The 26,910-nt window shown below is 39.2% G+C and overlaps 1 protein-coding gene across 1 annotated transcript in view; it reads right to left on the reverse strand.

Annotated features, from left to right (window-relative positions):
* asic2 (acid-sensing (proton-gated) ion channel 2) overlaps positions 1–26,910 on the reverse strand; it is a 530,460-nt gene that overhangs the window by 167,593 nt on the left and 335,957 nt on the right. The gene's annotated exons all lie outside the window — the stretch shown is intronic.

Raw genomic sequence — 26,910 nt, forward strand, 5'->3', positions numbered from 1 at the left:
AGTAGTAAAATCTAAGTACAACACATTCTTGAAATACAAGTAGCTAAAGCAACAAAAAACCCAATATGATTCTATGTGACTAAACTGCATTTATACTTTAAAAAGAATGTATTTTCTCGCTGAAAATGTAGTTGGAAAAGCTTCTAGTTTGAAAGTCTGCATAAGCACATGAACACAATGGAGGCATAATTCACCAACAGAAGTTTCACTCAGAAAATTGAGATGTGCATCCCATATGGGAGCATTATTCTTAGATAAAAGCTTCATTTTCAATTATTGGTTAGGTATAGACACCAAAACTACATGGTTAGATTTAGGGAAATATCACCCTTTGGTTATCACTCTTAGAATTAAGAAAGCCTCAAAGAGCTCTGGGGATATTCAAGGAACCTTTCTTCCTTGAGGGGATTCCTTAAGGAACCTTTAAAAGCATGAGTCATTGCTGTAAGAACTCAAAAAATGTTCATGGAGGGACCTTCCCAAAAGGGGTCCCTCCAGATTTATTTTGTTGAGTTAGGTGTGAGGCCAAACTGACACTGTTTTATTCATTTTATTTTTGAAGCTTCATTGCAGCCTCCCAATAGTTCAACATAGATGTAATACAATCTGTTTGGCTAATTTTATGGCAAAAGAGTATCAGAGCAATTTCAGTCCAATATGGATGTTTTTTGTTTTTTTTGTAAAATCTTCAAGTTTACATACTAAAGGCAACCTACATGTGTTCTACTGGGGCCTTGGGGTCTGGAAGACAAAGCCAGAAGACAATGTTTCTGCCATGGGAAGGGATGATTTTTTCAAAACATAGAGAGAAAACAGTTTATGTGTATTAGAATTAATACAATTACAAAACAAAACATACTGAGGATTTATGATAGGTTTTAGTTCTTTGGCATTAACAATGGAGCTCTTTTGAACAATATTGGAGGCTATAAATGACTTAATTCAAATCTAAAAGGCTGGTTTTGTGTATATGAGCCAAACTTGAGCCGATCTTTTCTGAATTTCTGCGGACAGATTTTTTTTGCAAATGACTCTTAACACCAATGTAAAAATTGTAATAAAAAAATTGTAATAAAAAAAGAAAAGAATGGAGCTTCAAACCCCACAAACTTAATCTCTGAAAAACCTTTCTAAGGAGTTCCTCCAGTAATATCAGCCCGATCTCACGGGGATTCGTGAAACTGTCACGTAAATTTTTGTTTCGGCTTCGTGCGCACCAACACGATTTCGTCATGTTTTTCGTGCCGCTCACCACGAAATGCACACCAATGTATTTTAAACGGCGGACTTTTCGTGCCACTCAGAACGTATTTCAAAAGAATGTGTATATTATATTTTTAATATAAAACCGCGGCGAATCCAACGCTATATTTTGCATGACATCGTCCCTAAACATAACCCTAACCATAACCCTAACCATAACCTAACCATAAGCCGGTGGTACACTTACCAATTTGCATAGGAATTTCAAGAATGTCCGGCGGCCGCAAACGCGATCACACAAGCAGTATACGCCGATGGACAGCTTAGATCGTCATGAATCCGCCGATATAAATCACTTTCAGATGTGATTACCACAGCGAAAAACATTTCGTGGTGAGCGGCACGAAAAACATGACGAAATCGTGTTGGTGCGCACGAAACCGAAACTAAAACTTACGTGACAGTTTTACGAATCCCCGTGAGACCGGGTTGGTAATATCTGTTGCAGGAATTCTTCTAGGAACTATTCTGAACTCAAAAGGTTCCTCCACACTGGCAATGACAAGGAACCCCAAAAGGTTCCTTAAGGCTTGTCTACTTCTAAGAGTGCATAAAGTAACAGTAAGCACATGTTAGAAGCTTGGTTAAATTTAGGAACCTAAGTTACCTGATTTGGTTGAGGAAAATAACACAATTTGGGTTTAAAGTGCAACTATTAGCTACTGCTTTAACCTTCTGCTCCATTTCCTTTGTTACCAGGGCAATGAGTCCCACCATGTCTAATATTTGACTGGTTGACTGAAAATAGACAGCATTAAAGTCATGAAATAAAGGGCAAAGATATGTTGATTAGAGACACATTTGTGATATATCTGAAAGTACAGTTTCTGTCAAAATGTAGCTCAGAATGAAGCACAGTTGGAAAGAAATATAATTTTATGGAAACAGTGTTTGTGCTGTACAGTCATTTTTCCTGTGTATAGTAACCACAGTTACAGGTGTAATTTTTGAGGTCAAAAAGTCCAGTCTTTCCTTGCACCCCTAGAAGCTCATCTCTGGGCATCAAAGTCACATAATTAGAGGTTCCTTCATTAAATACAACACTATCCTAACTTAAAACAGCCTAAACGTAACTCCTTACTGTTACTTTGTGTTGTTTATTGCTTAATCCACACAAAACCCCATGACACTGATGTGTTAACAAGGTCAAAAACTTGAATTTTACAGGAAAAAATCTCAAAACAATTTAGCAAACCACTTTAGTCAGGGATGATGTATGCTATTTTAGTGGACAAAGCAAACAAAACACTATTTGTTAAATGTATTGTAGTCCACTGCAGCAACGCGACCCACTGTGACCCCAATAACAAACAAAGCATCACTTTTTTGGACAGCCTCAACAAAAACTGAAAATGAAAAAAAGCTTTGTCAAAGTCAAGTTTACAGAAGAGCTGCTGCCTTAGATTTTATATTAAATTCCACAGGTGCTCCTAATAAAGAGTGTGTCACTGTAAGAGGAGAGTATTTACTATTTCCTAAAGAAATATGAAGAACAATTGCCCACAGCACTCATAAACTAAGCAAACAACTGACACCACCATCCGACTACAACAATTCATATTTATTTTCCATAAAATTTGGATTAAAGCAGCATGTCAGTGATGAAGAACACCCTCAGTGGCTCTTTGTAAAACCACCCTGCACACACAGAATGGCATCCTTTTACCTGGTTTCTCAGCTTTTGTTCTATATTTCACTGCTTTTAATGGTGGCAGGGTTAGTTTACAGTCACTCTGCAACTATCACAGAAACCTTCTGTCCCACACGGTCGAGTTAAATAGAGTCCATCAATAGAAGTTAACAGAAAGCTTGTGAGCCAGCACGCCATTGAGTGTTCTTGTTCACCCAGCGCTCTAATGCACGGTTTTATAAAAATCCAAGGTTTCACTCATTAGCATTCATCAGTATTCTTCTGCCAATTACAAAGGAGACCATTTTCTCCCCGTGCGATGAAGAGGGATATTTTTTTTATTTAATTTGGAAGAATTTCTTAATTAAACTCCCCTAAGCTGCTCAGTGTTTCTGCAGAAAGAGGTGGGAATGAAACCCACAATATAGCTTTGCAATATATGAATCATTATCACAGCATCGGATAATTTCTGCATTTGTGTGTGATGAGTCACAGGGGCTAACCATATTATTATAAAACACTTATGTGGCCACACGGGACGAGACAAATGTTGCATTTGCTGCAGGATGAGCTGCATGTTTGGGCTTGACATTATTTTGACGTGGACACACGGTGGGCTTCATTGTGCGGCTGAATGTTTCTGCAACGCTGCCTGAAAAACTCCCTGTGATCTCGTCTTTTGAATGTGTAATGAAAAGACATTTTTACCTCGAGAATCGTGATGCCCACACACGAGCTCCAAGAAACCTTTCATACTGTCAGAAGAAATTAGCATAGAAACCCGAAACACACACACACACACACAATGAGGCACCCAGCAGCAGAGTCAGGACTGTGAAAATGTTTAAAAAAACATGCATGTAAAAACATAAGTGGTCCAAATACACACACAAAAAAAATAGAACAGCAGTATTGAAATGTCAAAAGCGTACACTTATTCTACCATACGCCTACTATATGGTACATTGTTGGACACACACACACACACACACACACACACACACACTTGCAGCCTGCAGCTACAGTCAGAGGCATCCTTCCAGAGCCTGAATCCACTGGATCTGCAGGCTGAATAAGCTCGGAGCCACGAGGACGGTTTGTCAGTCCAGCTATGCAGCGAGTGTAAAGAACAGCCCAAAAGCTCTACATATCCAATTTGCAATTCTAAAACATAAGGGAAATCACAGATTAATTAGGGATACAGCCAAGCCGAGCGTCACATACAATTACACAGCATTCTATAGCTGCAAAGCCACGGCTGGCGTTTCCAACCTCTATATTTCCACCAAGATCAAAAGACACAGAGCAGTAAACGCCCTGTGAGAGAGCAGCCTGTGAATATAATCCGACAATTAAACATTCATAGATTCATGTTAATGAGCTCCAAGAATGTTTTAGGGATTAAAAATGCCTAATAGTGCGACAGAAAACTCTACGAGGAAGGCAACAGTTGGGGGTGATTCATGAGGATGCGGGCCTCATGTCGGCCTTGTCGAGGAACGCTCAGGTGAGGCTGCCTCGACAGTGGCAAGTCGATGAAAGATGAGGGAGGAGAGTAAAAATAGTGTATCCCGTGGCAGGCTGCCATTAATCAAAAACCCCCAGTTTGATTTAAAGTGACAGTGATGGCAGGCAAAGCTAGTCGACGGCGGTTCTCTGCTTTATGAGTTTTCTAAGCCGACTGCGGTAGCATGTCATGTTGCTGAGGGAAGAGAAAACGCTTCACCTTCCATCTTCTCCCGAGACCTGGGTCAGTTTTTAAAGGAATATAAAGGATAAATCCCTTGGCTGCCACTGATTAAGTCAAGAGACTGATGGTGTCATGTAGCTGCTCAGTTAACCACCGTGTCGCAGAGCAGCTGTTGTCGTAGAAACATCTGGAGATGATGTGACAGAGGAGCACACTGGGCAATCACCCACCCGTCAAAGTGTCCATACACACTCATACATAAATGCTGCAGTGTTCATCAGCTTAGCTTAATTTTCCTGCTCATGATTTAACCTTAAACCAACTGCTGGCTTCGCACGAACATGAAAAATCCTTTTGATGTCGCTGATGCAGGCAGAACTGTCCTGCTGCATCTCCCTCCTGGAGGAAAAAGTGTCGTTATGGTTACAGCTGCTCTGCATATACACAAGATCTGTGCAACTCACACTATCTATACGAAATTTAAATAATTTCCTACTGGAGGCCTCACGGGTGCCTTGTTTCCATGCTGTCTTTGCATGCACTGTGCAAAACAAATAGCTTTTAAAAACAGAAGTCTTGTCTTCTTTTTTGTCATTGCTGGTGAATTCTTACTACAATAATGCTGCCAACTGTTGATCACAGAAAGTACTCAACAAAAAAACTTCGCTCAATACCTTAAGTATTAATCATGAACTCCACATGGTACCTCTAAAGCAGGATCAATTTATTTTCTATTTATTCTTTCCCCTGCAGAGGAAAAACCTTTGAAAATGTGATAAAATACAACCCTATACAGTTGTTTTGCTGCTTTGTATGTTTGCCGAGCCTGATATTCCCTCTCGCTGCAGCTCTAAAGGGAAATATCAGGCTCTTTACCTCACTAAGTTAGTGTCTGTCACTTGAGCTGGGCAGGTAGTGTATTGTGGGTTTATCACAGATCTGTTTGCTAAAAAAAAAAAGAAAAGACAACTGCATTCTGCGGCTAGAAACAAGATGAGGCAGCTGAAACAGTGGATCGATACAAACAATAACAGAAAGAGACTAAAAAGCTTTGTAGAGCTAAAAAAGACACTTTTGAGCTGACTGACAGTTGTATGTGGGTTTGCTACCAGGAGCAACACCCTACATATCAGTCATTTGATGAATTATTTACATGAATGCTAATTAGTGCATGAAATTAAGCGTCTTTGGAAAGAGAGCATGTATTTATTTATACACTGTATATGTAGTCTGACAGGGCGTAAACTGTCAGAACTCCAAGCAGTTTTGTCACTCTTCTCACGTTTTTGAGGGATAACTGCAATATAAAGTCCTGTGGAAAGACACTAACCATGAAGAAAGAGAAAACTGTCTTCTTTGCAGCATAAGGAAGCTGTAATGCCATAAATCATGAAAAAAAGGAGAAGCTAAAGTCGGATTTCTGCGATTATTTGTCAAAAAAACAAAACAAAAGAATTTTAATCAACATAAAAAACATTTTTCCAAGTGCCCGCTGGTATTAAGTATACTGGAAAAACTGACTCTACGTATTGTAGGTATTTTACCATTTACATTTTTATTTGGTGTCTTTATGTTCACCTATCCCTGTAGAGAAACAGCCTGCAGTTCATCTGAAAAGTCCCTGGACTCTTGTCACACAACTTTTACTCACAACTCAGTACATAGTACATTCACAATTATGCCAAGAAGCTGATTCTTTGTTTGTTGATTTGATCTAACAGAATCTTGATTGAAAATATGTAGATTTTTTAACTATATATAAAAAGGTGATTTTAACAAAACATCAGGAATTAGATTTGACGAAATCGTCAATGGAAACTAGTCATAGATGAGTAGTTCATGGACTGCCAAGAAGGTCTACTTAATTTTGGTGATTATTTTAAAGATAAATGTTTTACATATTGATTGAGGCATCCATCTAACTGAGCTATAGTCCTTTTCTGCAAAGACTAGGATGAATTAATGTTCTGCATGTAGTGACCTTCGATAATCAAATTGAGATGAGCTCAAACAGAAACGATCTTGTTCTTTGTTTGGAACCAGCCGTCTGCACAACTCCGCAGAAACACGACAGATTCACAGATACTGGTTCGGTTGCAGATCAAATATCACCTGCGCTCTCATTCTGATTGCAAAGTTTTTAATGCTGTGACTCACACAGAGAACAAAGCATGGTGGAGTTCACTCTACCTGCAGAGAGCACAGCTGTCTGTTCTGTCAGGGCAGGAGGTGACACGACTCAAAGGAAATTATAATAATAATAAAAAAAAAGCCCCTGCAAGTAAAACTGAACATTTACCTGTGATGGAGATGCTCAGATGAGTTGTAATTTAGCCTTCAGGCAGAAAAAGGGAAGAATCCTTCACTGAGTTAAGAAGAATCCACAGGGGGACTGCTGTACCTAGTCGGGAAGAGCACTTTCATTTCTTGACTTATTTTAATAACAGCAGGTGAGTGGAGATTTCCTGAGTCTGTACTGCAGCTGACCTCAACAACTCTCTAAACACATCGCCGCTCGCAGGCTACAGGTCAGGACAAGATTAAACAACATTAAATTACATGACGCTTTAATGATCTCTACGGGGATTTGAGGTTGAGAGAAGGATGTGACTAAGAATGGAAACGTATGCAGAGTGTTCGGTGTGATGCGAAAACAGATCCTGAGGATGCTAACGAAAACTAATGCAACACTGATGACGTTTAAAGGTTGGATTTATCACCTTACATGTCTAAAATTATTGCCTTTAATTTGATTATTACCTTTCCCCCTCAACACAATTAGAGTTTGATAATTGGGGATTAGCAGCTCATCGCCGCCTAATGAACAGGGGATGCACTTCATTTACAGCTAAATCGATGAACCGACTGCAGCCCTGCATGCTTCAGGCAGCCTGGAGGTCACATGAAGATGCTGCTGCCAATCCTGCAACATCCCTGCAACAGCCTCCACTAAGTGTGATATCAATCAGGTTTGAACTGATCTCTGTGGCCAGAAAAACGCACAAAAAAATGCATATTTCAAGAGAAACTAAATGGCCAACTGATGCTAAGAAATGGCATTTGGTTGTTGGGTTGCAACTGCATGATTGTAACAATTTTATCTGCTGCTGCTGCATTGTTTGTTTCAATTGACTCCCAAAGCATCACTTTATTAGGTACAGCTATTAAATCTCATGCAGTCCAATTTAACTTGTAGGTTCATGCATATTAGGAACACTATTGAAGATATTTCCTGGTTTTTCAATCTTGATAACATTTCACATGGTGTCTTTTTATTTGCTGGAAGACCCATCATGACACTGAGTCAACCCCATGGCTGAGTTTTGCAAAACAGCAGTGCAGCAATGAAAGTGTCAAAAACAGACATTCAGACTGCCAGCGTTTCATACGTAACATAAGAAGCCAACTTTGTGAGGCTTTCCATTCAATTATTCTTCTTTAAAATTAGTTTCTGGTTTAAACATGTTTGGCTGAACTACTACAGTATTACTACTTACCAATGTATGTTACAGAGTAGTGTAAAACCTTTCAGTTTACCACCACCAGGCTCTTATCTAAATCAATGGGAGCCATAACTGTATTTTCAGTGGTCACTAGAAGCTAAAAACTGAATGTACAATATAGAATTGCCAGTTTCTTTACCGCAAAAAAAAAAAGGTTTAAAAAGTGTTCTACCCCACATTTTATGCTCCTGTTTTTAACGTGTTCACTTAAATGTTGCCGTATTTGTACCAGTTCAACAACAAGCAACATGATTGGCTGCTTGTTTCCTGTTTTGACTGTTACAAGGATAAAGTTACAATCAACTTTTTTTGGAGGGATGGACAGGACATGTGTCATACAAAAACCAACTTTGGAGGTACAAAATTCTCACTGTGATTTCTTTCCAGGGTTCTTTGAGTTGTGCAATTCTTACTTATGTCTCTGGTTATACCCAAGTCCCTTTAAGGCATGAAGTGATTATTTTAACACACAGACCTCAAGTTTTAGAGAGGTTTTAGAAGACCAAGTAGATTCTTGACCACAGGAAGATCAACTGAAACTGTAGAAGCTTTATGAAAGTAGAATTTAAGGCAACTCGATTGTATTGGACTGCATCAGATTACACAGGTGTTTCTAAAAATGGCTGAATAGGAATGGTGGGCATTTTCTATGATCACAAATGAATATTGTGTTCTTTCTGCATTTCCAAACTACAATGAATCAGCAACGCCACAAAAAACACCATTATTAAAACCTCTGTTGTTTTTGTTTACTCCTACACAGTAAAATTCAGTTTAACAAATGAGCAATATCAATTCAGCGGAATAAGGATGTTTTGTTTTTTTTAATTCTATGCATTCTCGGTTCTTGTCAAAACCTAAAATGCCCACAATGCAACTTGGCACTGAGAATTCAGTCAAACATTATGGTTTATTATGTGGTTAATAGTGGCCAATGTAGCCTGGAGCTGCTCGCTTCAAGCTAAGATAAGAGGTGCACATCTCATCAAAATCAGTCAACAGACTCCTGTCCACAGATGTTCCGTATAAAAACGCTAATGAAGTGAACTCAACAGCAACAGAAGCAGCCAAAAGGAGGAGGACAGGCAAACTGTACAAAGACATATGCTGTAGAATCAGGCTTAAAAAACAAAAAAGAGTTTCAAGCTTCTTGCTGCTGCTTTTGATTCTCCTATTTAATGGTTGATTAGGTAGATGTTCATGCTGCTGCACTTTTTATGAAACTGCTGCCACCTTTTTCATTTAAAGACAATATGGAGCAGCTGCTTTTGCTTAAACTCCACACCTGGCTGGAATTTACGGAAACGTTAAGCTGCCTAAAAACCGTGCGTGAACATGCAGTGGCAACGAAGGTCTGGTTGGTATTTCTGAATTACTTCAATAAGTGTGTCTTCGTCATGATTCCCCAAACGCTGGTGTGTTCTTCATCCAGCTGGACTCCCATCTCTATGATTATAACATCAGCTCCGGTTATACTAATAATCTTTCCCCCGTTGACACTACCTAAACACTGTCTGACAGTTTGGCAGTCTCCCAGCTGCACTCTGCACACACACTCCTGCCCTTTACTGCTCCCCTCGGCTATCCGCTCACTTTGCAAACACCGGTCACGAATCAGTCACCGTGCCGACCTTTCAGAACCACACGATCCCTGTATGTATTATAAAGGAAACACGGCACTTGAAAGCAACACATCAGCATCATTAATACCAAACAACGCCGTCCAACTGTATTTTAACATGGAAGTTTGAAGTCAGTGCATGAGCAGTCAGGCAGAAGCAGCCGGGCATAACGTTAAAACGTACATTGTTTGAATTATTCAGAAGAATGTGGGAACACTGATTAAAGTGCAATGTCAGCAGGATGATATGCAACCGAACCGGCTTCATCTCTGTATCTGTGCAAAATCAACATACCTGCAGCTTCATGTTTGCTCAAAAAGATGATTAAAATGTCGTCGGAGGTTTAGATTATTCACCAAAAACCACCCTTAGTTATGATTTACTGCTTAGCTGATGGTAATACTTTGAACTCAAAGAGAAAAGGAACAACTGAAATCAACCAAATGACAAGATTACTAACTACATAAGCAATGCTGTCATTCATTTGCATATAAACACACTCCTCTATCAACAGTTGCAAAAATAAAGATCATAAACAGGTTAGAATGTGGATTCCAGATCATCTTTTAAAGCGCTCCATGGCGTGTTTTGACAAACAGTGCAGTCTCCCGGTAGGGCAGCAAAACAAGCTGACATTTATGTACCGAACAATTGAATGATTCATCAAGAAAGTAAACAGAAGGTTAATGGCTGGTGAAAATAATGTTCATGCTGTACCCTGATGCTGTGTCCATTATTGCACTTCAATAGTAATGGGTTCAAGAGGTTCAAGTGTGTTATACAAGCTGGCGATGCTTTCTCTGTTGCAGTCTTCTTTATTTATCACCTATGGTAACCCTCTGAACCTCAACACATGCTGGCAGCTTTGAAAGGCTTAATATCTACAAAAAATGCTTAAAATGAACAGTTTTCACTATTTATCGGTGCCAGAATCGGTAAAAACAAACAAATAACCAAAAAAGCAAAACAGAATGAATCATCAGATTTTAAACTCTCTCACAACCCTTAAGTGAAGTAAGTGTGATAAATGGAGCCACTGAGAAAAATAACCACATCTAAGTGTAAATTTGTGATATTTGATTCTGCATGTCTCATTTAACGTTTTGCCCCAAAATAAACATTTTTGCTAAACAAATTCTGTAAAAAACTAAAAATTCTTCACCCCTCTGTGCAACTGCGGAATCATGACTGACATGCAATTTCTTCTTCTTACTTTCTTCCTCTTCTTCCCCCAAAAACATAATTTCCATTTGTAACCAATGAAATAATTGCACAAAATCATAGGCAGTCACAACTACCTGAAAAAAAGAACAGACTTGAAAAACTTTTTTTCTTGCTTATACCCTCTTTGTGCGCCTAACAAGCCTGTGAACTCCCACCATGCTCACAGCTTCCTGCGTGTTAGACTGTGACTCAGTACTTATCAGCTAAATTCTTGTTGTACAAGCTTAACAGTTGGTGAGGTTCAGCATGTCGATCCTGTGAGCTCAGACAGCCGACTGCTCATGTGAGACTGCAGTCTACTGCTGATTAAAGCATGAAAATTCGACTCCCGCTGCATCTAAAGACTGTCGGCAAGGCCATTTTGTGCCTCTTTGACACTTGGGACAAGTAGCTGCTAACCCTTTATTGACGCCTTTCCAGAAAACGCACCTGCTTGGTGGTTACATGCAGTTAACACTCAGGTGCTAATGACGCGCTGCCTAATGATACACACAGGTCCAGCTGCAATTACGCTTCTTTGTGCTGTCATTTCTTCTAATACAAGACTTGTCCCAAGGTTGCCATGGGAACAGCAGCTCCAGCTTGACCCACGGAAATGGGTGTGGCGACAGCAATGCTAATAAAATGAGTTTTGCTGTGTGATGATTTCCGTTTTACTCTCACTGAGAATCAAAGCCAATTAAAACTTAACCTGTCCCAATCTACGTTCCAAAAAAAACAAAAAGGAAGAATAAAAGGAACTCCAGAGAGGGAACAGAAAGCTCAGAGCCAAGATTGCAATAACAGTCCCAGCTAATGATGCTATTAGTGCTTCGGAGCAGCACAATCAATCAGAGAAGTGATTAGCATGAGCATGTACAGAGAGCCAGACCATTAGTCAGATGTGTTGTGTATAACCTTCAAGACTCCACTCGTCCAACATGTGCAGCAAGCAGAGGAGTGACACAGTGGAAAGCGAGGCAGCAAATACAAATGGCCTTTATAATAGTATGTAAAACAGCATCATTAAGTTATCATGAAGAAGAAGTAAAGCTGCACCTACATTTAGTCAAACACTGGATACACATTCAGCAAAGACTCAAGCGGGATTTGCAACACTCCCTTTTTCCCTGTGCGTCTGCAACATATGACAAGCGAATTAATGGTCCGAATGCTTTGTGCTGCATAATAAAAATAAATTAAAAGCAGTTCAGTCAGAAGCTATAATGGAGAAGCAGCAGCACACTGAGCTGACACTGAGCCAGGCCAGACGAGGGTGCTGAGGTGAAGCGAGAGAGAAAACACCAAGGGCAGCGATAAAGCCGCTGTTTAACTGTAACCATGGAAATTCATCGGCTATTATTCACCTGACCTATTTCCAATTAATCAGGTTGATTTTATGACTCCGGAATAACACATTTTGAGATGTTACCTCTCTAAGGGAAACATCATCTCGATTTAAAGCAAAGGTTCAAAAGGGAGACATGTCAGGAAGATGTAGCAGAACTGTCTGACATTTTGAAAGCTGAGAGTAAATGTCACCAAACAGACATAGTTAATGGTGATCAAATGGGAAATTAGTATGTTCAAGAGTATGCAGAAGAGCTAATAAAATATTGATTACTTGGTTATTTATAGAATTTTAATGATGCAGCAGTTGTGTGAGTCACAGAGATGATATTAGCCAAAGTCTGACAGATTTATGTGACGTTAATCACGGCCATGTTTCTATCTGCAGTCTACCTTTAGAGCCACAGGTGTGGAGAACATCACAGAGCTGCGTATACCCCTGTGGACTATCATTTAAACGCCAAGACGATGTCACTTAAATGCCAATAATTACATCACTTCTTAGTTGAACAGTAGGGCATTTGCTCTTATGTGAAATTAAAAACTAGCAGCTTAGATTCACTCAATTAAAAATACAGGCCCTGCAGTAGGAACTGAATGCAACAAAAGTACAACATACTTCACTCCTCTGATTTAAATATTGCATTTTTTTTTCCAAATTTCCATTTTTGATGACAGCATGGAGGATACCAAAGTTCTGGAGAGATGTTCTGCCATTTTTTTCAGCTTCTCTTTGCTGGAGGGGCTGTGTTGCTCTGTCTTTCTCTTAAAATACCCCAAAGGTGTTGATTCATTATCATACCAAAATATTCCTCTCCTGCCAAGCTACTGCACACTGGGAGTCATCTTGTCAGCCAATATTTTGGTTTATCCACAGGCCTTCATGGTGTCACCTATAAATATAATCTTCCCAACACTCAGCTTTTACCACTCCTGAAGCCCCATATCATCACACTTCCGCCTTCGTGCTTCACTGTCAGGGCTATGCGTTCACTGTGGGAATCCTGGTCACATTCACATCCAAACATGCAGGAGCCCTGTTGAGCTAAACAAATCAATCTTAGTCTCAACTGACCAAGGAATGTGCTTCCAACAGTCATCAGGCTTCTTTTCATGCTCTTAAATTTTGCAGTTTTGTACCTAACAGCAAACAAAAGTGTATTTTCTTGGGTACCATCCACAAAAAGTTAACATTATACACTATCTTTCACACTATCTGAGATGTTATAGAAATTTTAAACTCCCTTGATAACCTCTGTGCCAAGTCTGAAGCATTTGCCCATCTGTTTTCCAGAGCGAGATTGTGAAAATAGCACACTGTGACATAGTTTTAAACAACTGCTGCACTACTGATTAGTGGCACTCATTCTAAACCTCCTGATTTGTCCTGCAACTGTGTTCCCACTGATTATACTTGGGGACCAATTTTCCCCACAATGAAATTTTTCCAATTCCTCTGACAATTCTTTTCCATTTGCATTGAATTTCCACTTTGAGGCTTGTATTTTCAATGTAGTCTTTCCAAAGTATTGGATGTTTAATACTTAACAATAGGAAATACTTAGAAATAATTGAGTAACTACAACCGTAATGTTGAGCCATTTGATATTCAAGCAATATTTCAAAGGGTTGTGCTCACCTCTGTTGTATACAGTATATACTGAGAAACAAAACACAAACAGACAGAGAAGAAGTACATTTGAACAGCTTCGAAAAACTGGCATTGTACTCTATTCCCACTTCAACTCAAGAGGAAGAAAAGAAAAGAATGTGTGTCTAAAAATCTGTGGCAAGTGGCAAAAACCTTGTGCAAGCAACAGTGCTTGACAGAGAAATATTTGAGGACAGTTTGACAAGAAAATCCCAGAGTTGCTTAGTTCTTGGACTCATCCGTCATTTTGAATCAATGTTTAACAGTGTATTTTTTCACGGGGCTAATGAAAAGATGTCATCACTGAAATAGCACCTTAACATCTCACCTGCCTGCAGGATAGTGCTCAGCTTTATCGGCTGGATCTTGCACAGTACGTTTTAGATTTAGCTTTTCATCACTCTTTGGTTTTAAAAGGAAAACTTGGTGCTCAAAAGGGATTCAAAGTGTTCCATATCCATTCAAAAAGAAAAAAAGAACAATGTCACAGACGGATGAGAAACAAATGACTCACAAAAACAAATTGCTTCTGAAATTACACTTTATTAAGAATGAGGATTATCATGAAACTTGTTTACTGCACCAGAATTCACCTTCTCTTCTGTAATCTCCTCTGGATGATTCACACAAGATGAAAATCGCCAACGCTTTTCTGAAGTTAATATAAACCCCTGAATTTATCATCAGTCTGACTGGTGCTTTTAGCTACACATAAAAAGCATTAAAACTATTCCTGCTCTTCCTTTGTTGCTCTTAAATGTTGTTTTTTATCTGTACTAGGGGTCATGTTATTGCCAAGAAACAACTTTCATACTCTTTTCATGCCACAGCTTATTAACCAGCAGGAAGTTGCCACAGAGCAAAGCCTTGTGAATCAAAGCACACAGCAGAGACAGCAGCAGTAGTGTGGCTGGAGTTGGAAATCATTCCTGTACACTGCCAGCACCACCGACCGAAATACCTTCATCAAGCCGGCACTCTTTGATCTTACACTGCAAACTAATTTAGGAACATAGAAATAAACTCGATCACTAAGGCCTGGTGATAACGAGAGGCAGGCAAGTCTGTGTGTTCCTTCTAAATATGTAAAACTGAATTTCTTTTCCAAATCACACAAGGTATGGTCTTCAAAATAAAAATGTAGCGCAAGTATTTTTTGTGTTTGACTAAAATCTGCATGAAAAGTTATGTGGCCTTCTTTATTTTCATGTTGTTTTTTTAAGCTGAGAAATGGAAACTCAAAGACTTTGATGCTATTTGTACTATCGGTTCTTATTAACATATGAGAACAAATATATGTTGTTCCAAAACAGCATCTCAACAACAGAACAGATGTTACGAAACAACCAGGTACAGTAGAAATGATAATATGTAGATGGGAAATGGGATCCAGAAACTGTAAGTCAGTAACAAGTTTAACATCTGCAACACAGGAAGGTAGTGAAGTTGGTGATGCTGCGTGTGGGTCATACTGTCAGAAACATCAACCGGAGCTTCTGAAATGATTTCTTTGACAACAAGTGCTTGACTGTGGCTGTAATTGATTAGCCAGCATCTTTATTTTTCTTGTCAGCTGTTGCACCATAACAAATGAATAAAGCTGCATCATAAAACCTTTAATTTACTGATCATGCTTTCTGATCATTATCATTTAAAGCTGCACCTACCAAAGTACCAAAGCTGTGGATTAACTCACTGGTTGAGAATTTGTCACCAGTCGAGTTGTTGAGTTCAGTATGAGTTCAGTTTTGTGCACAATTAGATAAATTAAACCATTTTCCAAGTGTAACAGAGATCTTTAACTTGTTTTCTTAGTCCTAAAAGACGTTTTTTGTTCATGTATACCAAAACAGAACAAAACAAGACACCCAACCAACTTGTATCATCTGCTCCCACAAATATAATTGTGGTGATGCCTTATAGAGCACAAGAAAATGATTTCCAAATCCCCTACAACAAAAAAAAAAAAACAATCTTTTTTGTTGTGTAATGAACACTCTCAAACAGAAGTGCAAATTACACTCAGTTCAGATACTCAGACAAAACAAGGCTGAGAATTAAAAAAAAGGATAATAGTCATGGACCTGGGGAATTTCCATCTTTTATATTTAACAATTTAGTTCGACATAAAGAAGAGAAATAATGACCCATAATGTAATTGTTCCATTATTACACCAATCAACCATCAGACTTTATCACTGGTACCATAAGATGTCAGATTGGCCAGTTTTCATTAAATATGAATTATTAATGTAATCTTTCTGTATTATAAATTCCATATAGCTGCAATGAGAGAAGACAACACTGAATATCTTCACTGCCACAAAGAGTGGATGCCTCTCCAGAAGGAGGAAGAAGAAGCAGAGAAGTATTAGAATGGGATGAGAACTATGGACCGCATTCAACGGGAGGCCCATGTCCAGCTGTTTCCCTGAGGAAATGTTGACCCTTCTGGGGAACTGCTTTTAGCAGGGTGCAGGAAGAATATTGACCTGGCACCGCACTGTAAGCGCTGCCATGAATTAAAGATGAGCCCCACAAATTATTCTTCTGGCTTGAACTGACTGGAACAGATTTACAATTTGCATTTTATTTGCACGCCCATAACTCGCACCTTCTTTCATTTACACCATCGTATGAAACATCTACGGTCAGGTTTGTGGGCATGCCAGGGTACTATTTCAGAATTAACAACTAACTGTCTCTAAAGCAGGTTTGTTATTTCTATTCTAAGCAATACTTACTGGAGGAAATCCACCATATTTTAACATGCAGAATAATCAGAGTGTGGAGATTCTCAGACAACAAATGGAATAATTAATTCAGGTCAACGAAATGTCATAAAATAATATGTGATGCAGAGAAAGCTGTACAATCCCTGAAAAAGTCATCTCAGATGATTTGCAAAGTGATCTCCTATCAACAGCATGACAACCTCAAAGAACCTCACTTTACCTCCAGACCTTAAACATCAAACCCAGACTTGCCAATTCCCCGGGGCACAACTTTCTCCCCGACAACTCCACTGTCTTGTTGAAACCAATTTGTGTGACAGCGACTCAAAGGAAGTGTTGCCACTCTCCTTATCCCAAGTGTGTTACCAACTCTGCTGTTTGAACAGTGGTGCATTTGAAGTCAAACCGCCACCATCTCTGCTTGATAGTGCAGCTGCCACTCCTAAAAGGCAGACAAGTGTGACCGTACAAGACACCTTGACGGCAGATACGGTGAATCGGGTGTTTGGTGTTTAGACAAGTGTGACAAGGACAAAAAAAAAAGTTGAATGACTTGGACTGGACACTATTCCACACCAAGTGGCAACATCTGAGGCTACAAAATAAAGCCAACGAAGAAGAGCAATAACTGCAGTACCTCAAATGACCACTTGAGGTAGACTCCACAAGTGAGTCAGACAGCATCGATCCTCATGTTAAAATGCCCAAAGTTACAGCATAAAGAAACATGTCTAAAGTCTGGTACAAAGAATGCTTTTGGTCTCTGCAGCCGAGTTTCTCCAATCATGACCACTGTACAAGAGGGAATTTATATATAACACACATGATTAAGTCATATTAAGGCTTAAAGTTATGCATAATTAGGGGAATAGACACTTTTCATGACAGGCGAGTGCGTTATACGACAGTTCGATGGTCCATGACCCAGAGATGCTAGCATGGCCCAACAAAAAGAGATTTAAAACTGCTACTCAGTAAATCTATAGGTGACGTCATGTAGTGCTCGTCCATCTTTATATACAGTCAGTGTTCTGGACCAGCCATTTTAAATCAATCCCCAATGAGGCAGAGTGGCATCATGACAAGCGTAGCTGCTGTGGTCCAACAGAGTGAATCAAGCACTTACTCCAGTTAGGTTTGCTTTTAGCTGCTCCATTTACAGAACTGATGGAGTTAGTGTACTTACTTGCCTTTGAAAGGAAACAGATGTCTTTTCAAAAGCGCAAAGACAGACATCCCTGCACCAGCTCATACTTTTAAAAGATCAAGAGGAAGAGTCTACAGCCATGCTGGGGGATTGGGGAAGTGTGCAGAGCTGTGACCTAATTTCTACCGTCAAGCTCACAATGAGAACGCTCATGTTTTGTAGATATAATGTTAACCATGTTCACCGCAAAAAAAAACAAAAAAAAAAATCAGTGTGTTTGTATATTACCCTTGGCAGATCAGTGCAAAACACAAAGTGAAGCTGAAGCTGATGAAAAGGCAAAGTATTGACAGACAGGAATATGAATGGACCACCAAAGTGATTCTAATTCATCCTTAGAGGAGCATAAATGTCTGAACCACATTTCAAAGGCAATCTATCGGTTTTAGAGAAATTTCTCACAAAACCACAAATGTCAGCCTCACAGCAGTTCTAAAACAAAATACACTGGATCACCAAAGTCAGTAAGATTCATCACCAAACTGATTCACTGACAATAAGGACAATTTAGAAACCAACAAAGCTAATAGGACTCATTTTCTGGGTATCAGGATTCGGTGCAACATTTTAAAACAAATCCAATTACTGTTGAAACATTTCACTAAAATTGAAAAAGTCAACCTCACTCACATCAGTGAATTCAATCTTCTGTGGACCTCAAATTAAAGACATCAGATACTTCAAATATCAGTGCAGTTCATTCAAGAGTTATTTAATTTGGCACTAAAGTGGAGAACTTTTCTATTATCATGGCTAGAAATTTAAAAATCTAACTGCACCAAGATGGATTAACAGTACTTGGACAAAAGTTGTACAATCTGATCTCAATAGGCAATTGGTTTACATGACTTCGAAAGCTGTACATGGAATTTTCCACCATTTTACCTTTCAGTGAGCCTCTGCCTCCAGCATATTACCTGGAGGCAACTCTTACCCAAGCACTAGGCTTACAAGAAAGAAAAGTGAGAGGTGCAATGCTAAGCTAGAAGGTGTCCTTTTACACCTAAAGAACATCAAGAGTTCTTTCAGGTCTAGCACAGCTCAGTTGACTGTTTTTTATTCTCACCCAGTAGGGGAAAAAGGAAAGAAAACTTGAAAGAAAAATGTGACTGTGCACTCTATATTGCACCCTGCCTGATTCTTTGTTATGCTGACAGTGAAGGCCCCTTGCAAACCTATGAGCTGGCAAACTCTCTCAGCATGCTCCATTCATAGTATGGCATTGGCAACAGCTCTGCTGTAAGGGCCAAAAAAACAAAACAAAGCAGGCTGTGGTGCTGTGGCCAGGTATACACTGGGACCTACAGTAGGTCATCGTGTCATGATTTGCCCATAAGGTGAAAATCCATTTGAACTGTGTTTTGCGTATCTTGAAACCTTAAAAATATGAAGATGCTTACGATAGCCATTCCTCTAGCTCTCATTCCACTAGATGCCCTTCTAGATTTACAAGCCGGTAAGAATTTTATCCAAGGTGTGCATAAAACTGGGTAGCCCATAGTCATTGAACTAAAAAAAATTGTACATTTCCACCCCCTTGGCGCTTCCTGGTGAGCCAACTGATAATGCAGTAGATTATTGTTGATGTCACCACAATAATAGGAAATCCTTAGTGTTAGCATGCGGTACAGCAAACTTTACTATTAGCTTTGATAACATGCCCACAGGTCAGAGCTCTGTGAAACTTTAACACTGAGAAACTTTAACACTGATAAACATTCAGAAATGGTGGAAACTTGAAGACTGACTTGATCAATTTCTGACCAATAACAAAATACACTAACCAGTACAAAGTCTGGACACAACTTCTCATTTGATGGTTTTTCTAGATTTTCATGACTAGTTACATTGTAGATTCTCACTGAAGGCATCAAAACTATGAATGAACACATACGGTATTATGCAGTAAACAAGAAAGTGTGAAATAAGTCAAAACATGTTTTTATATTTTACAATCTTCAAAATAGCTACCCTTTGCTTTGATTACTGCTTTGCACACTCTTGGCTTTCTGTCAATGAGCTTCATAAGGTAGTCACATGAAATGGTTTTCCAACACTTTTGATGGAGTTCCCAGAGATCCTGAGCGCTTGTTGGCCCATTTGCTTTCAGTGTGCAGCCCATCTCATCCCAAACCATCTGGATTGAGTTTAGATCAGGTAACTGTGGAGGTCAGGACATCTGACACAGCACTCCATCACTCTCTTTCTTGGTCAAATAGCCCTTACACAGTCAAAGTACCCTCGGAAACGGCATCATGCCGACAAACACAAATAGGGACACAGCGCGAATATCAGCTGGGGATATAGACACAATAATGTACTGTAAACACATGGCTCTTACCAATAACTCCTTCTAATGTGTGTTTTTTGATGAGTGGCGACATATAAACACCGGTCATTACCTCCTCAGAGTATATAAAAAGAACACGCAGCTCAGAAAAAAAACAAACAGCCCAGAGCTCTCAGGCAAACACTCAAGTATCACATCCTTCAAACTCCAGACAAAGAGTGGGCGGACTGACAGACATGCGAGAAATATAGAACATGTTTCTCAGTGACTTGGTATACTTACATTGGCCATTTTATTTTGCTGTCCCTCACACATCACCTTTACTCTTACACATACAGCGGATGGAGCTGAAAATTGTAAAGGTCAGACATATTGATGCAGGGCAAAGAAGTAATGAGATTTGTTGAAGGTTACCTGCATTAGATCTACACCAATGTGGCCCTTTTTCAAGTCCAAAATAGAAACAGTAAATGTGTTGCTGTGAAAGAAAAGAAAAAAAGGTTGTTTGTCCTCCATCTCCCTGTGACCTTTTATCTAAACTGCCTGTGATCTTCAGAATGCCACCGTGACATGGCCTTGATGATTTTCTACAAAGTTGGCTAATCTCTGACAGGCAGCTCAGACGTTTCTATTTTTGTTTCACAGGCAGTCTCAATGCAGATGTTTCTTTAAAGAAGCAGCTGATGAGCGCGACATCAAATATCACATGAAACTAGAAGCATCACATGAAACAGAGACGCTGAACTGATGACAAAACTGAACAAAGTCAATGAAAAGCAGGGAAGTCACCTCAAACGTTGGAGCTTAACCTTCTGAACTCCAAGTAGTAGTGCGTGTTTTTCTGTGCCAGTCACATTTTTACTCATTTTTCACTGCAGTATAAAGTCCTGGAAGCAGCAGAGTGATGGAAAGAAGCAGAGATAACTCTAAAATGTCTCTATTGAGCTACAATAAAGTTGTAATGCCAGAAATCATAAAAAAGAAAAAAAACATAAAAGTTCAGTTTCTTTAAATATTTATTTCAGAAAAGTTGAAAAATACTAGAATCAATATCTACTACATTTTTCCAAGTGCCCTCAGGTTAAAAAAAAACACACTGGCTCCACATACTAATGATACTTTACTACTTGCATTTTCACAACCTCTACAAACTACTCTGCACATCAACTCTATAAAGACATTTCTCCAAACCGGATGCATCTTCCAACAACGTGCTCACAGTTTCTCTGTATACGGTTTGTGAGTCAGGTTGTATTTATTTCACTGATGTTATGCGTTTATTTTCCTCATAGTCTCTCGTCATCTCCTATCTGCTAAAATACATGTAAATAAAACTCAGATTTTAATTGAAAACTCTGAATTTTTGTTACATGACTGTTGGTCACAGCTGAGTCAGTCGTGGCTTCTCAGTTGCCCCGAGGAGTGTAGAATTATTGGCTTTTTATAGAATCTGGTTATTTTAGGGGAAATTCTAAGTAAGACATAAAGTGTGAAGTAACTATGAAATATTGCAATTTCAAGTCTAATTTTGGTCGTTGTTCTCTATGGGACTAAACATCACACATGACACATTCATGGAAACTTAGAAATCAGATGGTTCTTTCAGTTTTTAGCCTAAATTAACGGTGTCAGTTGGTGATGTTTTTTTTTAAGCTAGCATGCTTTTTGAACTTGATAGTTTTTTTTTTCTCATATTGTACATAGCTGCAGTACCTCTTCCCACCAATTGTCTGAAACTTTCCATTTGAACTTCTGTCTCTTCAAGGATCCCTATTAAAAAAATGGTTGGTTAGATATGATTTCCAATCTATGACTATATGGAAAGAAATCACCAGCAAAAGCAACTCTAGTGAGGAAATCATGCCAGACTGCCAAGAAGCTGGCCCTTGTTGGTTGGAGGCCCAAACTAGCTGCTTGGTAGGCGTTATGCCAATGTATTACATGTGATATAAATATGTAATGAAAAAAAGGACTTCAAATGAGACATTTGTAGGAGGTAAAAGTCAATGTTTCTGTGGTAGAGAATACCTACACTCCTACACTTTGAGCTTTGTAAGTTTACAGATCTTTTATATTTACATGCACAAAAGAGCAGCTATATTACACACTGGAGGAGCACATAGGTAATATAATTACAGTCTTTCTCACAGAAGTGTGGTGCGGCTGAGAACTATAATCATATTTCTGAAAAACACATTTTTCTTGTTTTCTTTTTTTTATTTATCAAACTCTAATAACACAGTGAGTTGAAGCTCAAATCATACATTCCAAATCCACATGAATTGTAAGCCTGCTGCACTATACAGAGGACATGTAGCCACATGTGTGAACACGACAGGGATATTTTGTACCAGCGCACACACACACACACACACACACACACTACTGTTGAATGTGTCCATAATGACACTAAGCATTTCTCTCACAGTGTCCTCAAGCTCCTCATTATCTGTGACACTGGCAACTCTCGGCTATGCGACAGACGATTCGGACCCTGGTGTTTTGCAGCAGTCGATGTAGGGAGACACTTCTCGACTAATTGTCACTCATCAGGAATTTATCTCCTCTGTGGCGGCAAAACGTGTTACACAAGCTGTCAGAAACTCCCACAGGTTGAAATGGGATTCACACTTAACACTGTGAGGGCTAAAAGACACACAAAGAAACTCGCTAGAAACAGAATGACTGAGCAAGCTTGTGCACAGTCCAAAGGAACTGAAGGAAACTATGAATACTCACTTCCACTGTTTGGATCTATATTTTCAAGCCACAAGCTTGAGGGATTTTAAATACTTGCAGAAAAACAGCATTTAACTGCTTCCTCCAGTGAACAAGAAGTATGAGTGTTGTGATACTGCTAGAAGTGAATGATGATGGAATAATAGCCGCTAAAGACTGCTGCTGGACCTCAGGGTTTCATTAAAATGACTGCACTGATGACACTAAGCGCAGAGCACCGCAGGTCCTTCGGCACACTTTTAGCTTTACAGCCCTTAGGGATAATCTTCAACAGCACCGCGACATGCTCCAATCTGGAAACAGTACACAAACGCATGCCCTCAAACAGCAGCGACATCTCATCAGCATCTCAACGACATGCGTGGGGTTCACAGAAGCCGCTGCAGCTGCTGTTCGGTTAATAACGGGGTGCAAATGGCAAATGCTCTGCAGGTCGGCGGCCTGATTTCTGATCAGATGCTTGGGTGATGATGTCAGCTTTTGGGGGAGAACACTGATGAAAAGTTAAAACTACAGCTCGTGTGCTTGTTTTTATTAATGTCTGCAGAATTTGCAAGTTTGCAGATTGAGGATCAAATAAATAGACAGCGTGGACATTCAGTCAAAGTCCAGAACAGGCGGTCGATGGCCAGAGGAGCTGCTGAATTGACTGGCCAGCAGCCACTAGCCTCAATACTAATCAGCGTTCGAGTCTATATGAGCAATCAAAATTTTTATTGATATTATCTTTATCGTCCAGCAGTTCATTATACTTAAGTATTTAGACCAAATGCTGGCTGATGTTTTGATGCTCCATGCTACTGCCAATTACTGCATTTCTGTTGGAACATTTTTCATAACACATCAATAGGTGAAGCAAACATTGTAGAAAATGATGCTCAAAGCATTAAGTTAAATGATGTAATGACTACTATCATTGCTGTTTTCATAAATAAAGTAAGGAGGGAGAAGCAAGGCCATCTTACAGCTCACAATGTGAAGAGAAAAAATAAAGAAAATGATGGATGGAATTGGTTGACAACAGCAGCGAAAAGGACCTTCACTATAGCTCTGTCAGTGCTAATAAACTGTTTCATTAAGCATCATATGAACCTAACATGTAGGATACCATACTGCAAAAGACTCCATTTTGTTTGTTCAACACATACTAGACACAGAAGACCATCTCTGAGTAAGCACAGAGATAGAAAAACATAACATCATCGAATTAGTCCTGTGTGTCCCAAAAATCATATTTCTACACAGCGAAACTGCATTCTCCACATCAAGAAAAAAAAGGAGAATATTCTATACTCTGATAGCAAATGAAAATTTGTGAATTTCAAGGAAATATGTCTGCTTTTCTTGTAAGATTCACCACTACGGACACTGATCTGACCTGGCATTAGCAAAAACACTATTTAGTTTCATTCAAGAATTATTTTGATTCTTTAAATGTTCTTGGAATTTACTAGTTAATATGTTGAAACAGTACCACAAAAAAGTTTCCAAATCCTTGAAAATAGGCAGCTTTGTCTCCAAAAAAATCTGTTTCTACATGACTAAACTGTGTTCTAAATCATGTTTTGAGGAGTATTTTCTACCAGATGGTATTTGCTTTTTCCTGATACAGTATCAGGAATGTGTTTCTCATCAGCAAGTGTGCGCTCTTTATTTTATTGCTGTAATGTTGGTTCTTTATAGCCAACCAACCACATACTAGCTGGGAAGTAATTTGTCATCCTGATAACCCAGAAAATGGATGTCAAACTTCAAACATGATGTGAAAACGTTATATTAAACCAAACCGTGCTTTTATTCTCAACCTAAGCATGTAGTTTTGGTTCATAAACTTGTGAAAGTCTCTCCACTGGTGAAAGTACTATTGAGACTGTAACGGTGCCGTTTGTGTAGGGCTGCAGCTGCAGGTCAAACTCCAGAATATAGCTAGGATTATATGTTGGTAAACAATTGCATTTATTATTTAAGCCCCAGCAAGTAAACCTGCTTTCCAAATTGAATTATGCCCAACAAAACAACCATGAAACCTCCATTATTATTTAGCAAGGTATTCCCATTCTTAGCTGTCCATATGTCATTCCTTCTGTGGATAAAATGCTCCATAACCGTTGAACCATGTGCCAAGAGAAGCACACACACATATTCTATAACCATAAACATAGATATAATAAAAGCTTTAATAATGTTTAATTCATACAGACATAAAAATTATGCTTTTATTTCAAAGTCACCAGTGCACAAAAACAGTGACTTCACCCAACTTTAAAGATGACTTTCTTTTTTATCTATAGCATCTATTGATTTGTTTGCTCCTCCTTCACTTCCAAGGAGTAATGTTTTTGTCTGGACCTGCCCAGGGAAGTAGCATTTGGGCTAAAAAGTACTGCAGAAACATAATGGCTGTGGAATTGATTGCAGTAATCATTTCATCCGCATGCATTGTTTACTGTGGAGACACTGCCAGGCTTGGCCACAGTTAATGCTGACTTATCAGTAAGAAGGCTCATCAATAAATGACCTTGACGCTGGTTCTATATTAAAAATGTACCAAATGGACTCTTCAGATAAGAAATGAGCAGAGGAGTGGAGGCTATTGTCGGCGGTTTAGAGTTAGTGCTGCAGAGAGATTGTGTGTCTGAGCCAGATGCATCGAGGTGGGGGGTCCGGTCTTGTCAGGTGGCTGAGATTCCTGAGCAACGCTCTCAGAAATGGCAAAACATAAAACAGAATGACCAAAGAACTGGAAGCTCCATGCTGACACTTTTCATCTGCTTCCAACTAACCGCATGTAACAAAAAAAACAACCTCAAAGTTAATTTGAGCACACATGAAAAGAAGAATATTTCACTCGTATGCAACTTCAGCTTCAGTGCGTCTCCCCTGCTCATTCTGGATTGCAGAAAAACAAACAATTATGTCAAAAGCAACACGTGGCAGATTATCCATTTGCGAAGCCACACGTGGTGTCAGTGCATGTGAACTGAACTCAGGCTTTAAGTTAGTCTCGCTCTTCGCCAGCTTTGCCTTGCCTCGCAGAGCTCAAGTGTGGGTGTGTTTGTTTGTCCCCTAAGGGCTCCTCGACAAACTCATCAACACACAGAGCACAAAAACATCCCCCCAAATCTACAGCGATGGTGATCAAAGCCAAGCGCACAAACAAAATACCACTTTATTGCCTTTACTGCTTCATAAATTCTATCTTATGGTCTCCTCTTTTCCTCCAGTTTGCACTGCAGTGACCCTCAGATTGGCTGCAGTGTTTTCGGTCCACTCTGCTAAATTATGGGCCAACACAACAGAAGGACACAGTGTGTATATCAAGAAAAGCACTTGCAAAAGAAAAATATGTCACGAGTAAAGAAAAGAAAAAAAAGGAAAGGCACTCTGAAATCTCCAAACTTTATGCCATTTACTGGAACCATCATTTACATACAGTATAATGTGCTGCAGCATTTTAAAGAGTCCTTTACTGGAAAGAAACAAAGACAATCACATTTTCTAGTGATTCAGAGACTGGAAATGCCAAAACATGCATTAAACATGAGATTGCTACTAAAAATATTGCTAAAATCCAAATCCATGGGCAGATAATGTGCACAGATTAGTGATTAGAATCAAATTAGGGGCCAGTTTTTGGTATTTCTTTCCACAAACTGCAAGTGAGCTGAAGTAAATACAGACGAGTAAAAGATTAAAGGAACAAATGGGACCATTGACCCCTATAGTGAGAAGACCTCGTGGTTGTGTTATGCTGTAGGGGGCCTTTTGTTGACCTTCAGAACAAAAGATAAGTGCAAACCTACACAAAGTTGTTCTAAGTAGTCACCTATATCCTATAATATGATGAAACACTTGTGTGATGAATGACGTAAACCACATTAGATATGACAATACATGGAACCCTCTGCAACCCAGTTTTTGTGGTTTTACAAAAAGTCCACATCACCTTTTCCACATGTCAAAATATCTAAGATCTGGAACTTTGACTTGCCATACTTGTCACATTCTACTGATGTCAGAGGCCTCA

This window comes from Acanthochromis polyacanthus, chromosome 21, assembly GCF_021347895.1.
Source record: "Acanthochromis polyacanthus isolate Apoly-LR-REF ecotype Palm Island chromosome 21, KAUST_Apoly_ChrSc, whole genome shotgun sequence".
NCBI lineage: Eukaryota > Metazoa > Chordata > Actinopteri > Pomacentridae > Acanthochromis > Acanthochromis polyacanthus.